The 19,063-nt window shown below is 48.3% G+C and overlaps 1 long non-coding RNA gene across 1 annotated transcript; it reads right to left on the bottom strand.

Annotated features, from left to right (window-relative positions):
- Positions 1-726: 726 nt before the first annotated feature.
- LOC140600612 (uncharacterized) lies at positions 727-4,503 on the bottom strand. Its single transcript, XR_012003799.1, has 3 exons — positions 4,342-4,503; positions 3,840-4,001; positions 727-1,791 (listed from the first exon to the last, which is right to left on the bottom strand). It is a non-coding gene; the product is annotated as an uncharacterized lncRNA (long non-coding RNA).
- Between the last annotated feature and the right edge of the window lie 14,560 nt (positions 4,504-19,063).

Genomic DNA, 19,063 nt, shown 5'->3' with positions numbered 1-19,063 from the left:
CAGCCTCCAGAGGTGACAGAAATCATTTCTGCAGTTTGCAAGCTCCCCGGTCAGTGGTCCCGTGTTACAGCAGCCCACGTGGACTAAAACAACTCTCTACACAAAATCAGAAGTGACAGGTCTCCCAAGTACCTTTAGATGAGTTCGTGCCCCGGGAATCTGGGGTTTATCAAGCCCCAGGCTCAGGTGTCCAGAAGACCGAGGCTAATCCCAATGGGACTCCTTTGCCATGCTGTCCCCTTGCTGGGTCCTCTGTGTTCCCTTTCACGATGTGTAAAATGGGATGACAGCCGCCTCAGGGGTTGTGGTGAGGGCTGAGTGAGGCAAAGCCCAGCACACTCAGGGTCTGGTCAAGCTCAGATATTGGATTATTATTATTGTTGTTGTTGTTGTTGTTGCCACTGTTGCTATTCTCAGGCCCAAACAGCACTGCCTTCCCCTTGTTTCCCGCACCAGCCTCTCACCAGCACACCAGGGCCGGAGCAACACTGGGAGCTAACACTTCAAGAACCTGTACTATTTGTGGGAATGACTGAAGGGGAACATTTCTAAGCTGGCGAGTGTCAGGTTTAATCCAAGTGTCAGGTTTAATCCAAGTGAAATGGAATAGAGAGGCCAGGCAAAAGCTGGTCGAAACAGGCTTTTTTTTTTTTTAATTAAAAAAAAATTTATTGGAGTTCAATTTGCCAACATATAGCATAACACCCAATGCTCATCCCATCAAGTGCCCTCCTCAGTGCCCGTCACCCAGTCACCCCCACCCCCCACTCGCTTTCCTTTCCACCACCCCTAGTTCGTTTCCCAGAGTTAGGAGTCTCTCATGTTCTGTCTCCCTTTCTGATATTTCCCTCTCATTTTCTCTCCCTTCCCCTTTATTCCCTTTCACTATATTTTATATTCTCCAAATGAATGAGACCATATAATGTTTGTCCTTCTCCAATTGACTTATTTCACTCAGCATAATACCCTCCAGTTCCATCCACGTCGAAGCAAATGGTGGGTATTTGTCGTTTCTAATAGCTGAGGAATATTCCATTGTATACATAAACCACAGCTTCTTTATCCATTCATCTTTCGATGGACACTGAGGCTCCCTCCACAGTTTGGCTATTGTGGACATTGCTGCTAGAGACATCGGGGGGCAGGTGTCCCAGCGTTTCACTGCATCTGTATCTTTGAGGTAAATCCCCAGCAGTGCAATTGCTGGGTCGTAGGGCAGGTCTATTTTTAACTCTTTGAGGAACCTCCACACAGTTTTCCAGAGTGGCTGCACCAGGTCACATTCCCACCAACAGTGCGGGAGGCTTCCCCTTTCTCCGCATCCTCTCCAACATTTGTGGTTTCCTGCCTTGTTAATTTTCCCCATTCTCACTGGTGTGAGGTGGGATCTCATCGTGTTTTTGATCTGTATTTCCCTGATGGCCAGTGATGTGGAGCATTTTCTCATGTGCTTGTGGCCATGTCTGTGTCTTCTTTGGAGAAATTTCTGTTCATGTCTTTTGCCCATTTCATGATTGGATTGTTTGTTTCTTTGCTGTTGACTTCAATAAGTTCTTTATAGATCTTGGAAACTAGCCCTTTATCTGATACGTCATTTGCAAATATCTTCTCCCATCCTGTAGGTTGTCTTTGAGTTTTGTTGACTGTTTTGCTGTGCAGAAGCTTCTTATCTCGATGAAATCCCAATAATTCAGTTTTGCTTTGGTTTCTCTTGCCTTCATAGATGTATCTTGCAAGAAGTTACTGTGGCCAAGCTTTTAATGACCACGCTCTGGGGCGAGGTTCCAAGGCCTGCAGGAAGTGGTGGCGGCCAGGAGGTCACGGGGGTGTGGGGGGCAAGCGGGCTTTTTCAAGGGGGAGAGGTAAGGGGTTGTGTGTGGGTGCAGGGTGATAGGTATTAGGGCATATGACTGGTGGAATCGGCCTGGGGCATAACTGTTCATGCACTTCTGGGGTCTGGGTAAGGTGCGGTTCAGGTTTCCTGCACAGTGGCCCCTCGTTTTGTCGGTGCCTCCCACTGCCCCTGGATCCCGCCCACCCCAGCGAGAAAGACCCAGGAAGCTGCTGGGAACTCAAAATAACTCTTGAAGCCAAGGTGGACTCCGGGTTTCAGCCGGGGCATCTCAGCTGGAAGAGGGGCTCCTGGGGACGGTCTCAGCACATCGTTTCGGTGCATGATACTTCCTGGACTGCCACTTGCAGCCCATTAGTGGGTACGGAAATCAGTTCTGTGGGTTGTGACGACAGCACCCCCACCAAAAAAGGGGGGTGGGGAAGGAAAGAAATAGAGTACCGACAGTAGAAAATATCAGAGGGCATCATTGGTAGAAAGTACAATCTTTTTTCAGGAAACTGACTGTGTTGGAGTGTGGCACGTGGCGGGTACTGGGTGCATGCCCCGGGTCGTGCCCCAAGACGTCCTCTGCGGCCTAGTCAGAAATCCGTCCGAGCCATTCCTCTAACGTGTATGCAAGAATGAGGGCTGGGGTGCTTTAGTGAGTCCACCACAAGGAATGAAAGCGAAGGGAGCGCTTTCAGGACAAAGTCAGGACTAAGGGTGGGGATTGTGGAAGATTCTGGAAGCTTCTCACTCCACTGCAGGGCCCACCCACACCTCAGGTTATTTTTTTTTCCCCCTCAGGTTATTATATTAGCCTTTTCTGGCTCCTCTTGGGGATTAGCAGCTAAAAAAATAATAGTGATGGGCACCAACCCTGTAAACAATTAGGACGTGGGTGCCTGTCTTCAGGGGCGGGGAGGGGCCAGGAGGAATAGATCCCAGAGCCTGTGCTGCAGGGCCCAAGGCCCCCAGGGATGGAGTGGCAGGTGGCAGCGCTGACCAGCAGGACAGCAGGGGCCTGGAGGGGGGGTGCCTTCACCACTTCCCCTGCCCTCGGGGTAGAGCTTGGAGATACTGGAAGGTTCCTCCCGTGTCTCCTCAGTTCTGGGCACTCCCTGCAGGCACTGAGTCCACACATCCTGAAAGACGTGCACCTCCCAGACCATCCTGACGCCTTCTTCCCTCTGGTCTCACATGTTTTACACACACCTTCTCCTTGGAACATTCATGGCCCCCCTCAGAAGGCATGTCCTCCTGCCGGTACCAGGGCCCTGCTGTCTCCCTGCGGCAGGCCTCCAGGCGTGCACTTCCGTGAGGCTGCCCGCCGCCCCCAGCCTGAGCCCCCTGCATGCCTGGGCCTAGTGCACTACAGGGCATGGTGCACACTGAGCACGGGGCACACCAAACATGGTGCACACTGAGCACGGGGCACACCCAAGCACAGCACACTCTGGAGCATGGCTCACACCTGAGCATGGTGCACACTGAGTGATGCCCAGACTGCTTTTTAGTAAATGAGTAGGTGGAGAAGAAAAGGGTGAGGACTCTCCTGAGGTCAAATCCCATTTGCTCTGTCAGGCTCTGTGTCCAGAAGCCCCAGGAGTCTGGGCTGTGAAGTCTGGGAACAGTGGGAAATGCAAATCCGGGGACAGATGGGAGTCAGGCCAAGAAAGCACCACCAAGTCAGGAGCCAGCACTGGCCAAGCAGAGAGGTGGGAGTGGGGGTGCTCAAGACTGGCTGGGGCTGTTCCCTCCCCTCCTGTGGCCCTGGCTGCCCGGCAGTTGGGGGACCAGTCAGGACCTCTGACTCCAGATTCAAAGGTGGGACAGTTCAAGGTACATGTGGGACACGGCAGAGAAAGTAGAGGGGCTCAGCGCTGGCATGAGGGGAGGCTGGGAAACATCCCAGCGGCGGGGAGGAGTTAGATTTTCATCCGAGGTCTTGGGAGACAACCGGGGCACGGGCTACCACCTCCATCCCCTAGGGTAATAGGCAAACCTGCATATATTTTTCCAGGAAGAAGACCGTAGCTTTCATCACATCCTCCAAAGTGTTGTGACCACAAACAGTAAACAAACCCTGTGTTCTAGGCTTCTGAGCAGGTTTCCGGAATTTCACTCTGGCAACAGTGCACGTAGTAGAGCAGTCTCACCAGTGTCCCTGGTGGAAAAACATGTGCCGTGGCAAGATAGTGTGTGTAAATATTTGATATCTGACATTTGGTTGTTTAATAAGATTGCCTGCCTCTCCGCAGAAGAGTTAGAATGTGCCAGCCTCCACTCGGCCCAGGCCTCTGAGTCCCAGGGACCCGGCTGTCCCACCTGTGCTTTCAGCCGCCTCCAGCGGGGTTAGTCCTTCTTTTGTTCCCTACCCCACAGCTGGCTTTGACTCTCTTTGACTCCGAGGTCCCCTGATGGGACACCTCTCCCTCTTCGGGGGCAGTCCAGGGGTGACAGACTTCCCTTTTTTCTCCTGTCCCACCACCATGTGTCAGACTTACCTGAGTGGCTGGGGATAAGGTAGGGGGAATTGTAGGGATGCGCGGGTGCCTTTGGCTCCGGTGGTGATCCCAGGGTCCCAGGATCAAGTCCCACATTGAGCAACCTGCAGGGAGCCTGCTTCTCTCTCTGCCTGTGTCTCTGCCCCCCTTCTCTCTCTCTCTCTCTCTCTCTCTCTCTCTCTGTTGTGTGTCTCTCATGAATAAATAAATAAAATCTTTAAAAGAAAAAAAAAGAAAGGGGGAGTCATAACATCAGAGGGAAAAGTTAGCATATCCATTTCCTATTATTATTCCTATTATTCTCCTGACCCAAGAGTTAGGCATCAGGGAAGTTTGACCCATGTCACGAAGCCCCTCATGGACTCTTGAATTTCTCATTTTGCCCTCTTACCCTCCCACCTCCCTCCTCTAGACCTGCAGTGCAAATATTAACCCTCCCAGAGGGCCCTTCCCGATCCACAGGGCTGCTTTCCCCCTATAACACACCCTTCTCTTCTCCTTGGAAGGACATGGTGGCTCCTGTGATGCTCTCCCCTGAGTCAGATGTACTTGGCCCCTTTATGCTGACCCCAGAGCTGGGGAGGAGAAGGTCCTGTGTGGAAGAGGGGCTGGACCTTACCCATCCCCTGGGCCTGAGAACTCCTGTTCATTGGACAGGAGGATCTTAAACGGGCTCCATGCCCAGCGCAGAGCCGGAGGCTGGCTGACCCCGTGACCCTGAGATTATCACCTGAGCTGAAATCAAGAGCCAGGGGCTTAACCAATCAACCCAGCCACCAGGTGGGTGCCCCTGAATTCCATTCTTCTACTCACAAACTTCTGTAACTATTTGATTATGGTTTTTAGGAACTGGAGGGCTGGGGAGAAGCTGGAAATGCCTGCCATCTGCAGCAGTTGCTTATAAGGAAGGGCAGGTGTGCTGGTCAGAGGCTCCGATGAAGAACAGAAAACCCACGCAGAAGTGTGGGGATCGGCCAGTCCCCGCCCCCTCCTCCAGGAGCCCCAGCCTCAGCCGGGCCCGGGGTCCAGAGGGGAGATCACCCGCTCCAGCTTGGGAAGGGAGCCTCTGCTCTCCGGCGGCTCGCGGGTGCCAGCGGGAGCTGGAGCGCCCGGGGTGGCGGTTAAGCGCCTTCAAAGCAGGGACGCCTTGTCCCTGGAGCCCCAGCATCTACACCCTGCCCGGCTCATCTCCTCGGGGGACCCCGGGAAAGCGTGCTGGAGGGGGGGAGTGGGGAAAGAGCGCCTGACCCAGGTCTGTGGCCGCAGGCCCAGCCCCGGGCGGGTCGGATGCGGGTCCCTAAGTGCCGGCGGCCTGCTTAGTGCTGACGGGCCTAAGTAGGCCGTGGCATTGGGTGGCGGCTGTCGCTAGCCTACCCGACTCTGTTTTACGGGAGAGGAGCCACATATTCTAGCGAATTCGCTTTCAGAATCAACCTGCTAGTTGAGAGCGGCCTGTGCGCATCACCGCATCCTTGTCCACCAGCCGCGGTGAGTATCTGGGGAGGCTGCGGCTCCACCTCTCCCGTCGTCTCTCCGCCCAGGCTACACGCGGGAATGTTGCCCGCAGCGCACACGCTGGACACCCCTGCGGACCCCAGTCCTTGTCTTCCCCCCTCCTCCCCGGGGACTCCATCCGCCACGCGGCAAATCGCGAACGCAAGCAGCAGAGTCGTGGCCACGCCACTCCTCGGGAGAGACTCCTGCCCCGTCCCACTCACACCTGGTCCCGGACGCCGGGGCGGGGCGGGGGGTGCGCGGCGCAGCTCCCAGCCCCACGCACACCCACCCACTCGCTCCGGAGCAGGGTGGCCACCGCCTGATACCCTCCTGCTTCCTTGCCCTGACATCCCTCCGACTGGCTTAATCGTCTAGTGCGAGCCGTAGCCGAGGGGTTTCTGCTCTGCAGAATGAACTTTTTTTTTTTTAATTAATTTATTTATTTATGATAGTCACAGAGAGAGAGAGAGAGAGGCAGAGACACAGGCAGAGGGAGAAGCAGGCTCCATGCACCGGGAGCCCGACGTGGGACTCGATCCCGGGTCTCCAGGATCGCGCCCTGGGTCAAAGGCAGGCGCCAAACCGCTGGCCACCCAGGGATCCCCAGAATGAACTTTTTAATAGGGAAAGGGCTCGCTTTATTAGGGAGTCACGTCTCAAAGGATGCTGGGGAACCCTAACAGCTCCGCCTCGTGCGACCACGACCCCGCAGACCTTTCAGAGTAGCCTGGGAAGTGGGGTCTGGAGAATACTTTTGTAGCCCCGGTGGTTCTCAGCTGGGGACAATCTTGCTCTCCCCCCCCCCCACGCCCCCGGGGGACAGCAGCTTTGTTTCCAGACATTTTTGGTTTCCACGATCTGTGAGAGAGGTGAAGGCCAGGGGGGCTGCTAAGTGTCCAACAATGCACAGGATGGCCTTGACCCACCAACAAAGAATTATCTGCCCCAAAATGTCAGCGGTGCCGACATTAAAAAACCTGAAATCAGACAGATATAGGTGGTCTTCCACCATCCTAACATTACCTAGGAAAACATTCAGAGGCCATTAGCAAACTCCGGATTTGCAAAGATTAAAATGCATATAGGGCAGCGCAGGTGGCTCAGCGGTTTAGCGCCTGCCTTCAGCCCAGGGCCTGATCCTGGAGACCCAGGATCGAGTCCCACATGGGGTTCCCTGCCTGCTTCTCCCTCTGCCTGTGTCTCTGCCCTCCTCTCTCTCTCTCTCTCTCTCTCTCTCTCTGTGTGTGTCTCTCATGAATAAATAAATAAAATCTTAAAAAAAGAATAAAATAAAATGCATATAAAGGCAAATTACATTCTTCTAGATTCTATTTCCTCAGCCTTGGTTTACTGCACGGGTTTTAAACCACAATTCGAGAATTTTTAAGTTTCCCTTAAAGTTTCATCTCTACTAGTTAACCATCTTTCACAAATTGATCGGATTTTTATTACTCAAGGCATGTCATCATCAAAAGAAAAGAAGAAAAATGACAAAATGTCTCGAGATACGGGGGCTAGCACATCCACCAGCTAAGTGCTCACTGCAGACTGCATTGTCTGAAGACTGTATCAGCATTTCCCATCCTATGTGCTTCTCCGGATGTATGATTTGGCACAGCTCCGGTGGCAAGGTGGGGCCCAGGTTCCTTCCAGCTGAATCTGGGAGGGTTTATAATGATGGCCCAGGTCACACGATGTAACTCCTAAGGCCAGGTCGTTAAAGGAACACAGCTTCTTCTTGATCCTCTTGGAACCAAGCCACCATGCTGTGAGGAAACCCAAGCAGCCGCGTGTGTCCATTCTGGCCAACAGCCCCAGGTGAGGAGTTAAGGTCATCAACGACAGCCAGAGATAATCCCAGCGAGCATGCCTTTCCATAGTTTTTGTCCTCGGCCACCGGGCCGCCTTCAGTCTCTGAAGGCTCCCAAGTAAGGCCTCACTCAGACTTTGTGAAACAGAAAGGAGCTGTCCCCATTGTGTCCTTTCCAAGTTTCTGACCCACAGGATCCATAAGTGTAATAAAAGCATTGATTGAAGCCACAGAGTTTTGGAGCAATTGTTACATCGTAAGATGTAAATGAACAGTGATTCTCTCCCAAATGTATATAAAATATCTCCTGCAACAAAACTGCCAACTTGCTATACAAAGATCTCCCGCCAACACAGGCGGTAAGTGGCAAACATACTGTCACCACCTTGCCCTGTACCTTGAGCAGACATCACTAATTAATTGCAGAACTCTTCCTTGATGAGCAGGGATCCAGCCATGAGACCCTCTCAACAAAACACATCAGCAACCGAGTGATTGGGGCTGACACATAATTTGAAATGTCTCTGCCTCCCCAGTGTGTTTCGTAACAGTTGAGGCTGGTTCCCACTGACTGATGCCCAGACAGAAGGATTTATCTCTTATTTAATCAGGTGCACACAAAAGGCTGTCTGACTTTGCAGCACCTGTTTGCAAAATTCTGTTATATTAGCTTAGTAGAAGACTGGAGGGGAGGGGGCGGATCTTTTCATCACAGTATTTTTGAAAATTTGGCTGTAAAATAACAACAGCAATCTATTGATGCCGAGAGCCACTTTTATTAAAAACAAACAACCTCAAATCTCTACTACACTAGCAAAAGTGTTTAAACCGCTTTTTAAAAAGTGGAAGAATCCCCTTAAAAAGAAAAAAAAAAGGACTAACATAGTGAGATGGACCTGTATGTCTAGTCCGTGATTGAAGATTGTCGACTTTATGCAATAGTTCTGACACGGAACCTTTCATCTTAGTCTGACGACCCAAGCACATGGCGCGACGGGTCCTTGGTACATGTGTTATTTTCAAGTTTGTTCAGTGCACATTATTGTACCAGGTCTGGGGAAGAGCATGAAGTGACTGTGCCCTCCTTTTCAATTTTCTGTTTGCGAATTTGATGTCCTCACCTTGTGACTGACAACTAAATTTCTCTCTCTTCATCTATCAGGGATTCTGGGAAGCCAGAGTTGTTTATTTTTAAAAGGAATGTAATAATGTTTATTTGAGGAAGATGACTCCGGTGATTGAATTTCTGGACAGGCAGGCAAACTACACCTCAAAAGGACTTTTTAACCCAAGATTTCAAGGATTCTGGACACATCACAGTCCTCTTATTCTCTCATCATGGCTTTTTGGACTTTAAATAAAGTTCCCCCGTACAAGGGGGTAGGACTGGGGACAGAGAGGAAAAATCACACTGGCTGAAATCCTGTAATTGTCCTTTGGAGGATGTTTCAAAAAAATCATAATTTAACCAAGGCAATAACCCTGGGAATATTTTTGAGATAATTAAGCCTTGCCTTCTGTGCCTCTCTGTTTTCCTGTGTCCCTCTATCACTCTCAAACACACCCACTCTCCCTCCACCCCTGTTTCAAACCTACTAACCAACCCCATGTCTTGGCTTGGTTTCCTCTTGTCCTCCTCCGACCCTTTTGGGGCTTCCCAGTTCTGTCCTGCTCCTCTAGAAAAAATGATACGGCCGCTGGGCTAATCTGACAAACTGATTCCAGCTGAGGTGTCGCTGTCATCTTTTTTCTATGAAGAGTCACCGCCTATAGGAAAAATCTAGAAAACAATCCACATTTTAAAAATGAATTTCACTCTTTTCATTATGTGAGAGACTACATGAAAACTAAAGACACCAAACAAGGTAAAACTTTCCCCAGATTGTTAGACACTCACATTTCTTGGAGATGTTGTCGTGCCCATTTTCCTGATGTGGAAATGGAGTCTCAGACAGGTCAAGAGGCGGTTCAAGGCCCCAGGATCCAAACCCAGATTACTGAACTGAGGAGCATGTGCTCTCAACAGCTATGCCCCGCTGCCTCATGTTATATATCTTGGCTTCAAGAGAGTCAGTAGGATCATCTTTTCTGGGCAGCTTGGATGAGCAGGGGCCTTGTACCATCCAAGCATTAAAAACAGCACATGTCAGTGGCTGCAGCAATGCTGGAACACTCAGCAAATGACTCGCTCTTGGATCGCCAAGAGCTTCCTAATTTAAACACCAATTTTGAAATGTGCGTGGAAATTTTTCTTAAGTGTATTATGTAATTTCTTTCCTCCTCAAGCTGGATGTTCTAAACATAATTTAGCCTTTAGCCTTTCCTTCTATACTCAAGGTTCAGCACCATGAGCGTTAGCTGCAGTTAACGAGGCTTTAAGACAGCAGTACCCTCGGGACTGGTGAGCTGCATAGGGCTGTTTTTAACCTACATTTTAAGTGGCCCCAGACTCCTGTGCTCTGTGAGTTCTTGTGTCTGCTTTTCATAGATTTTCTTGTCATGCTATCAGCCTCTTGGGTATTGACTCTCAGTGCTATTTGTATCTGTCTACATTATTCTTTCTTGGCCCTCTTAGATTTGCTACTTAGAATCTCCAGTGGATGTGAAACCAAGATATTTAGGCAGATTTTTTTCTGGGGAAAAAAAAAAAAGTAAATACTCATTGAATAGCCAAGGGGATTTCTTGTGAGTAGGGGGATTTTAGTGAATGGAATTTGTAACATCTATTTTATTTTTTAAGATTTTATTTATTTATTCATGAGAGAGAGAGAGAGAGGCAGAGACACAGGCAAAGGAAGAAGCAGACTCCATGCAGGGAGCCTGACGTGGGACTCAATCCTGGGACTCCAGGATCAGGCCCTGGGCTGAAGGGGGCGCTAAACCGCTGAGCCACCTGGGCTGCCCTGTAACATCTATTTTAACTCCCTTATCTCTGGGTCAATAATTGATGAGGTTGTCAGTTAACCATGTCCGGGCACTATCCATTGGTACCTTCCTGTCCACAACCCCCTTCAAGGGAATCTGTCTACTTACCACAGGCCTCCCCACATAACCTCCCCACTCCCACCCCCACCCCTGACTTCCCCTGCGTGGATTCGATGAGTGGAGCACCTGATTCAAGGGCAACCAGACCACAGACTGGCCAATGACCATGAGAAAAAGATAAGCCAAGCTTAGCCTGTCCCAATTCTGGGGCATTTGAGTTGGGCACATTGAGGCAAGCTGGTTAGGGGTGGTATTTGAAATAGAAGGTTCATGGTAGAGTGGTGGCCCTTGAGGCCCCACCATTTCATGAGTCATCTGAAGTGATGATGCAGTAGAGCTCTAAGAAACCTGGTTAGAACAAAGAGAAGGAAGGAAATGCATGGGGAGAGGCAGAGAGAGGCAGAGAGAACTTCCAGACACCATATTCTCTGCCTCCAGTAGGTGGTTAATGGACAGGGATAAAAGGGGATGGAGATAGAGAGGGGATGTCAGGTGGGAGCACAAACATGATGCAGGGGAGGGCAGAGAAAGGGGATGAGGGGAGACCATTGACGAAAGTGTAACTGGAATTGGCAAAATGTGGCCCGAGCAGTTAACGTTTTCCCCAGAAATGTCCTTCCTTCAGATAACAAAACCGAATCAGGACTAAACCCGGAAAAATGAATGAGGTAATCCTCATGAAACAGATAAGAGGGTTTCGTGAGATCATAACTCACAAGTCAGTAACCTTTGGTCTAGATTCTAGAAACTACATTTGCATTGTTCATGGAGACTTCACTAATTTCCCCTCGAGCCCTGTATCAATAGATCTTTTAAAATTCAACCCTTGGCAGGGCATGAATTGGAAAGAGGGGCAGTGTAACCAGCCTCAGGGACTGAGAGTCCTACAGGCCTGAACATTGCTCTATGTTCTGGGGTAAACGAGGATAAGGCCACGAAGTGAGGAGGCTAGGAGAAACCCTTGCCCCGGGAAGCAGGGCACTCACCCCCAAGTGAGGGCAGAGCGTGGGCTCCATCCCAGAGGTGCCTGACATCATCCTTGGGGCTCAGCTACCTGACCCGCCATGGCATCCGACCCGTGTGACTGCTCCCTCTTTCCTAAGCATTTCTTCCCTCGGACCCTGGGATATTACACTTCCCCATGCTTTCATTTCTGCCTTCATTCGTGGCTACTCTTTGTGCCAAATTTTTTTAATTCTCAAGAAATTTATTATTTTATTATTTTTATTAATATTTCAATAGTATCATAGTTGTGATAATAAATATTTATTTGATTTTATGTATTATATCCAACCTTATATTGGTTCCAGGTGCACAGCATAGTGACCTGACAATTCTAGATGTTTCCCAATACTCCTATTGGTGGTGTCACCATCTGCCACTACACATTATTACAATATTATTGACTATAATTCCCTGTGCTGTACTTTTCGTCTCCATAACTTATTTATTTTATAACTAGGAGTTTATACCTCTTCATCTCCTTCACATTTTTTTTTTTTAGAGAAGACTTTAGACAGTATAAAAGTAGGGACGAGAGGTCCATGGAGCCCCACGTGGCCATGCTCATGCTTCAGTGACAGTCAGCTGGTGCCTTATCCTGTGTGTACCCCACCCCCACCCACCTTTCCGCTCTGCAGATTCCTTTGAAGCAAATCCAAGTCATCACGTCAAGTGTTTCTGTGCGCGTCTTTTGGAAACCACAGCCTCAACCCCACCAGTCACATCCCCCCAAATCAACCAGCACTCCTCAGTAGTGGCAGATACTCAGTGTTCACATTTCCCAAACTGTCCATCAGTCATTTCTCTTCCCCCGACAGTTTACTTGTGAGGATGGACGTCCAACCGAGGCCCCGGCATCCCTATTGTTTGTATCTTAAGTGTCTTTTAATTCATAGTGTCCCTCCAAGTCTTTTCCTCTTTTTCTACAAATTTTTCTGTTGAAGACACCAGCTGACCCTGTAGAATTCCCCACTGTCTGGATTTGGCCGACTGCATTCCATAGATTCTTCCTGTATTGCCCTGGCTTGTATTTCCTGTAAATCGATCATTAAATCGAGGCGTCTAATCGGATTCAAGTTCGGCATGTGGTGACATTTCACAGGTGGTATTGGAGCTACTCGGTGTGTGGCAGAGTCTTACGAGGCTGGAAACCACTGATGTCCACGCCCGATGATTGATGCCATTAATTCAGTGAGGAGCTACACAGTGGTCCTACTCCTCTCCCACTCTTCCCCGGCCTTCTAGCTCTGACACACCATAAAGGCAACTTCCTGCCTCAGCTATGTGGTGACCCTGGGCTCACACAGGAAACTCAGCCCAACGTGTCTATGCAGCGCCACTGCAGCTGGCCAGCGGCCCGGGGCCATCCCAGCTCACTGAACTGGTTTTCCCACTTACGAGATGAGAAGGATCCTAGGGACCAACTCGTGGGACTGCTTGTGAAGGTTAAAGGAACAACACACGTGAAGTTCCCGATGTGCAGGCATCCTGTGGAGGTGAACTGCTGTCCGCACCTTGGTTGTTGGGACACGGATCTCCTCACGCACACCCAGGGTGCACAGCAAGCATCACGAGGATGCTGAGCAGGGTTGGGCTGCTTGTCACAGGTCATTGCCGCGGGCTTATTGCAGCCACCAGCCAAGTTGTTCACAAGAAGGACGGCCATCCCTCCGCCTAGTGCCTCTTCCTGAGGCACCCACAGTTCCCGGCAACTTGTCTGCAGACGGGGGACCCTCTAGTTGCTGGTGGAACTAGAGCAAGGCCAGTGCCAGGGGCGTCCTCGGTCGTCGGGCAGCCCTGCCCCTCCCAGGGACATGCCCTAGAGGCAGAAGGAAGAAGGGGCACCCTTTAGCAACACCTCCAGGCCAAGATGCCCTTTCTTCAGAAACTCCTATTAGAAACATACTTACTCTTCCTCTGGTTTCGGCAAGTCAGTGAATTAATTTAGCCCTATTGTCAGAACAGTTGGCTGCTCATTTATAACAAGACGAATTTTATAGGCTTTGTAAAAACCACTCAGGCACATTTAGGACCTGAAGGCATTTGTCTCAAAACTGGCTCTGGGTTGGATTTCTGTGTTTCTGTGCATATTAAATCTTTACACTGCCACTTACAGCCCCTTAATGGTCTCCACTTAGTGGAGGATCCTGGAGTCCTTGGTACAAATTCTAAAACTAAGAAGCCACTTGTAAGTCAATCTACTTCTGTGGTAAAGGCAAATCTAATTTTAGTAGCCTAAACCAGAAGTTGAGTTTCTGGATTTTTAGAAAGAGCCTGTGCTCTCCAGCCTTTACTTAGAAGAGAGCTGGGGCAGCTGGCATGGACCGCAGGGTGATCGCAGTCGTGAGGGGCATAGCCCATGGCCTGTCTCCTTCTGAAGCCGAGAAATAAAATGCTGTTTCCCCAGTAATTAGCTGCTTAGCTCCGAGAAAACTACTTAACCTCTCTAAGCCTCTCTCGCCTTGTCTGTAAAATGAGAGCATCAAGGCATTGTTGCCATGAGAGAGAACGCAGGAGAAGCACTGACGCAGCATGGGGCACATTTTAAGGACCCAATAATTCTTAGCCATTATTATTATTATAGCGACTACCAGACTCCGGTCCTGGCTAGCCAGGCACTACGTCACAACTTTTATTTAAAACAATATTTAATGACAAAGGGGCACCTGGGTGGCTCAGTGCTGTATTCTTGGTTTTGACTCAGGTTGTGATCTCACGGGCCATGAGACGGAGTCCCACGTGGGCCTCAGTGCTCAGCGGACAGTCTGCTTGAAGAGTCTCACCCTCTGCACATTCCCCCACTCTCTCTCTCACTGTCTCTCTAAAATACATAAATAAGTCTTTCCAAAAATTCCAACATTGAGCTGAAATATTACTCAATAATAAAAAGGAAAAAAAGCTATTGATACACACAACCTTAGGTGGATCTCAGGGGCATTAGACTGAGTGTGAAAAAAGACCGTGTCAAATGGCCACATACTGTGGAATTTGGATTTTGTAACATTCTCAAAATACTGAAATTACAGAGATAGAGAGCAGATTTAGAGTTGCCAGGGTGACCTTAGAATGGTGGGAGGCAGGCACCCAGCTATAGAGGAGCAGCACAAGGGGCCACTTGGTGTGATGGTTTTCTGTACCCTGACTGCGGTGGTCACAGGAGTTTACACACGTGATGAAATGGCAAAGAAATACACACACACACACGTTGCACCGACATCAACGGCCTGTGACTGATACCATGTTATAGCGGCCTCAGTAAAACCATTGCAGAAACCTGGGACCTCTCCGCGCTATCTTCACAACTTCTTGTGAATCTATAATTATTCTAAAAGAAACATTTTTTTTTTGTTTTGGAAAATGGCATTTAGTGTTTACATTAGAAAGTCTAAATACAGCTCATAGCTGAGCCACATAGTATACACAACCTTTCCTTTTTCCATTTGCATTTACTTTCTCACGTGACATTCTTTCCTCTAGATTTAAAAATCACCTCCTATCTCATTGGCTTTAATTCGCTATTTATAGTACCAGTGCTTCCCAAACTGTCAGGATGTGAAGTCCCCTGCAAGGTGGTCATATACATCAGGACACCTGTCAGTTCCATTTTTTTCTTGGTGAACTCGGCCCAGAACTCTGCCAGCTTCCATCCGGCTCCACAAAGCACTTGTTGGGCTCTAGGCTGATTCCGAACTCATTCGCTTAGGAAAATATCTGGTAGTCTGCACGCTGAAGTCTTAAATTCTAGATTTTATAGGGTGCCGGGATTTCAATATATGTAACTGTTATTATGATTTGCTTACTTAAATTTTCTGATTTTGCTGTAATTTGTATTACTTGTGTTATACCGTCATTATATCCCTTATCGTGGAAAGAGGGAGGAGGCCCTATAGTCTGGAAAAAAAAAATAATAAAAGATCTAATTTAGCCACATGAGCACAGCAGGAAATCCTGGGGGATTTTTAATTATTTTAATTTTTTTAAAGATTTTTTTCTTTAGATTGTATTTATTTATTCATGAGAGACCCAGAGAGAAAGGCAGAGACCAGGCAGAGGGAGAAGCAGGCTTCCTATGGGGAGCCTGATGTGGGACTCGATCCCAGGACCCGGGATCATACCCTGAGCCAAAAGCAGATGCTCAACCACTGAGCCACCCAGGTGTCCCTAGTTTTTCTTTTTAATTTTAAAGGGAATATTCAATTAGGTGCTAAGTGTTTGGCAGGTCAGGTACCACAGACTATCTGTGGCTCACAGAGATAGATCCCCAGCTCCCTGACAACACCCCTCTTGCTCACCTTCTTTCACTTCCCTCCACTAAATCCCTTAGGCATGTTTAGTTCTTTGTCTCCTACTTTCACCCAGGCTCTTGCCCCAGGTGTTATCGGTCCTTGCAGGTGCATCTTACTCCTGCAGCTGGATGGGGCAGAGAAGCATGAAGGAGTTTCAGATCCTGAAGCTGGAGGAAGGTGGGGTGGAAGCCAGAGCAGAGTCTGGCCTCAAAATGGAGTATTGAAGAGACCAGCAGATTTTCTTTTGTGAACGCTAACCTCATTCTGATTCTCTCACACCTTATTAGACCCAAGAGTCTCTTCTCTCCTTCCTAGACTTGGATTGTTCTACAGAAAGTGACCTTCTCTTAAGTACCACAGAAAGAGGTGGAGTGGGCATTCCATTAAAGTTCGGTAAAATGAAGTAAAAAAGCAATGTTTGGGGTGGAAGGAAGGAGGCTCCTCGTATGCAGAAGGGGTGAGCTGCGGGTGTTCCTCTGGGGTCCAGAGGAGCCAGGGAGCACTGTGCTCACTGCCCCCCCGCCACCACTGCTATCACACTTCCACAAAGATTTGCAATCACTCCCTGCAAGCTCACATGGGGAGGTGTGGAACGTCAGAAGCATGTGTAAGTGCAACAAATTCTAAAGAAAAGAGCTTTAAATACAGCTTTTTTTTTTTTCTAATATGTCAGGTGGAAATAAGCCTTATCAACCCAGAAGTTCTGAAACAAAACCTACCAAACAAGCCATAGAACATCTCAGCAATGGTCTGCTGCAGATTTTCCATGAGCAGATTTGCTGACTTCTAGTAACACAAAAACACCTTTAACAGGCCCCAGATCCTCCTGGCTGGATTTGTTTTACGTTCAAGAGCAAAGTCATTAACGATATTTCGGGTGAGTCTCAAATTCTCTATCTTTTATAATCTCTCAAGGTTCTTGAGTACATTAAAAACAATTCCTAGGAACATTATGAAAAAACGATCTTCTAAAGTGCAGCTCACCATATAATAGGATTTTTTTTTCTATGTCCATTCCATAGTTCCTTTTAACAAAATGTCATGATTCAAATACAGAAGTCCCTAGGAATCCCTTAAAGCATTATTAAAGCATTTTGAATTTGCTAATTTGATTGAAGAAAGAGCCTGGGTAACCTACTTAGAAGACGTATCAAACTTCCACTTCATACGCGGTGTATTTCCTTAAGTGCATAAAAGACCTTGGAAATTCTTAATTTAATCAAGATTATTCACCTTGGCAAGACACCCCTGTGCGGATAGCCAGCAGCGGCCAAGGAAAGCAAATCTGTATATTTGCATAAGACAAGAAGAGCTGTGATTTTACTGTGCAGGCAGAACAAGGACTGCGGACATTCCTGAAATCTAATCATTAGAAGTAGAGGCAGGATGCAAATCTCCTCGTCCTAAATTTAAAATTTGTAAGACATCTCTGTAGTAGGCTTTTCTGTCTGTCTGTCTCTCTGCTGTGATATTTCACCATTTGAATAGACAAATGGTTAACAGCAAAAATTGGTTCTGTCAGAACAGACTTTTTTTTTTTAATTTTACTTATGTATTCACTTTATCGAGAGAGAGAAAGTGTGTGCGCGAGCACAGGGAGGAGCAGAGAGAGGGGCCAGGGAGACCCCGTGCTGAGCCCAGCGCTGGACTCGGAGCTCCATCCCAGGATCCAGGGATCACGACCTGAGCCAAAACCAAGAGTCGGTCGCTGCACTAGCTGAGCCACCCGGGTGCCCAGAACATTCAGTTTTTATTAAAAATTCCAGGAAGTCAGAGCCTTCTGGGCAAATTTATGAATCACAGGAAAGAGAAAAGCTATTTGTAATTTTATTTTTGTGACAGAGGTTGTTTCTTTAATGATGGAACAAATTTTAATTTTTAAATTAAGAGACCGTGGGACCCCCTTACCTTGGCCAACATCTTCGAAGACAAGAGGGATGCATTTCCTCTCTCCTTCCACCGTCCCTTTTCCTTCATGCCCTAGAATCTCTTGGAATCTTGAAGGAAGCCTGAATCTCTGCCCTTTTCCTGAGTTTTTTTTTTTTTTTCTTTTCCTGAGTTTAAACAAAACTGAAGTCTCCTGATCTTCACCCCACCTTTTTGTTTCTGCTTTGCTTTCATTTTATATTTGGTGAAACCTTTTTATTTCTGTAAGGATGGACAAAGCAACGATCAATTGTGCTTCTCTCTGAGGCAGTAGAGTGGGCACGAGGGGACTTCTAACTCTATTCCCTTCAGGACTGTTAACATTTTGCTTTTCTACAAGTATACGCTATTCCTACCATGTTTAAATATTATTTTCTGATTCCAAGTAGTGTATGAGTAGTGTATGTTCATTGTAGATCATTTGTAAAAGAGCCCCAAAGGGAAAACTCGAAAATCACTCCTGCCCGTGGCTGTACTGAGTGAGCCATGGTCTGCAATGTGGACACTACTCAGCCCCTCTCAGGAGAGACCCGCAGGGCTCCTGTGGCGTGGAAGGAGGGGAAAGGAACAGACCCATGGCTGGCAAAAGGTCATATTGGGGTCTAGATAATTTTTTAAAGATTTTATTTATTCAAGAGAGACAGAAAGAGGCAAAGACACAGGCAGAGGGAAAAGCAGGCTCCCTGTGGGGAGCCTAATGCGGAACTTGAACCCAGGACCCCGGGATCACACCTGAGCCAAAGGCAGACGCTCAACCACTGAGCCACCCCGGTGCCCTGGGCTTTTGCCTTTTTGATCATTTAATGTAATTTTGTTCCCAATGGAGTAGATGTAAATACAGAGGTTTGACTTGCCGTGTTAAACTAGGAGCGCCTGTATACTGCTTATCCTTTTCATGACTGTATAATGTCTACATACAGATGTGCCATAATTTATTTGACCTTACCCTACAGGTACCTTTTTGCCTGCATTATTTATTCCCTTAAGATAAAGCATGGGACATGCTTTGGCCTCAAGAATCCCGCATGTTGGAAGGGTGTCCGTTTTCTATTCCGTCAGGGCTCTGTGGGAGTCTCCCTCCTCTGTCCCCAGAGCCGGCTGCTTTCCTGGGTCCTGAACTTTCTCTTGCGTTGCTTCTCCTTGTAGAGTGGTCCTTAATTCCATTGCACTTTGCTTCTGTGTAATTGCTATTCCCTGCACACAGCTCCCCTGGGTC

Source organism: Canis lupus, chromosome 12 (assembly GCF_048164855.1).
Source record: "Canis lupus baileyi chromosome 12, mCanLup2.hap1, whole genome shotgun sequence".
Taxonomy (NCBI): Eukaryota; Metazoa; Chordata; class Mammalia; order Carnivora; family Canidae; genus Canis; species Canis lupus.
The sequence above is the reverse complement of the archived record's forward strand: the minus strand, read 5'-3'. Positions and strand labels throughout refer to the sequence as shown.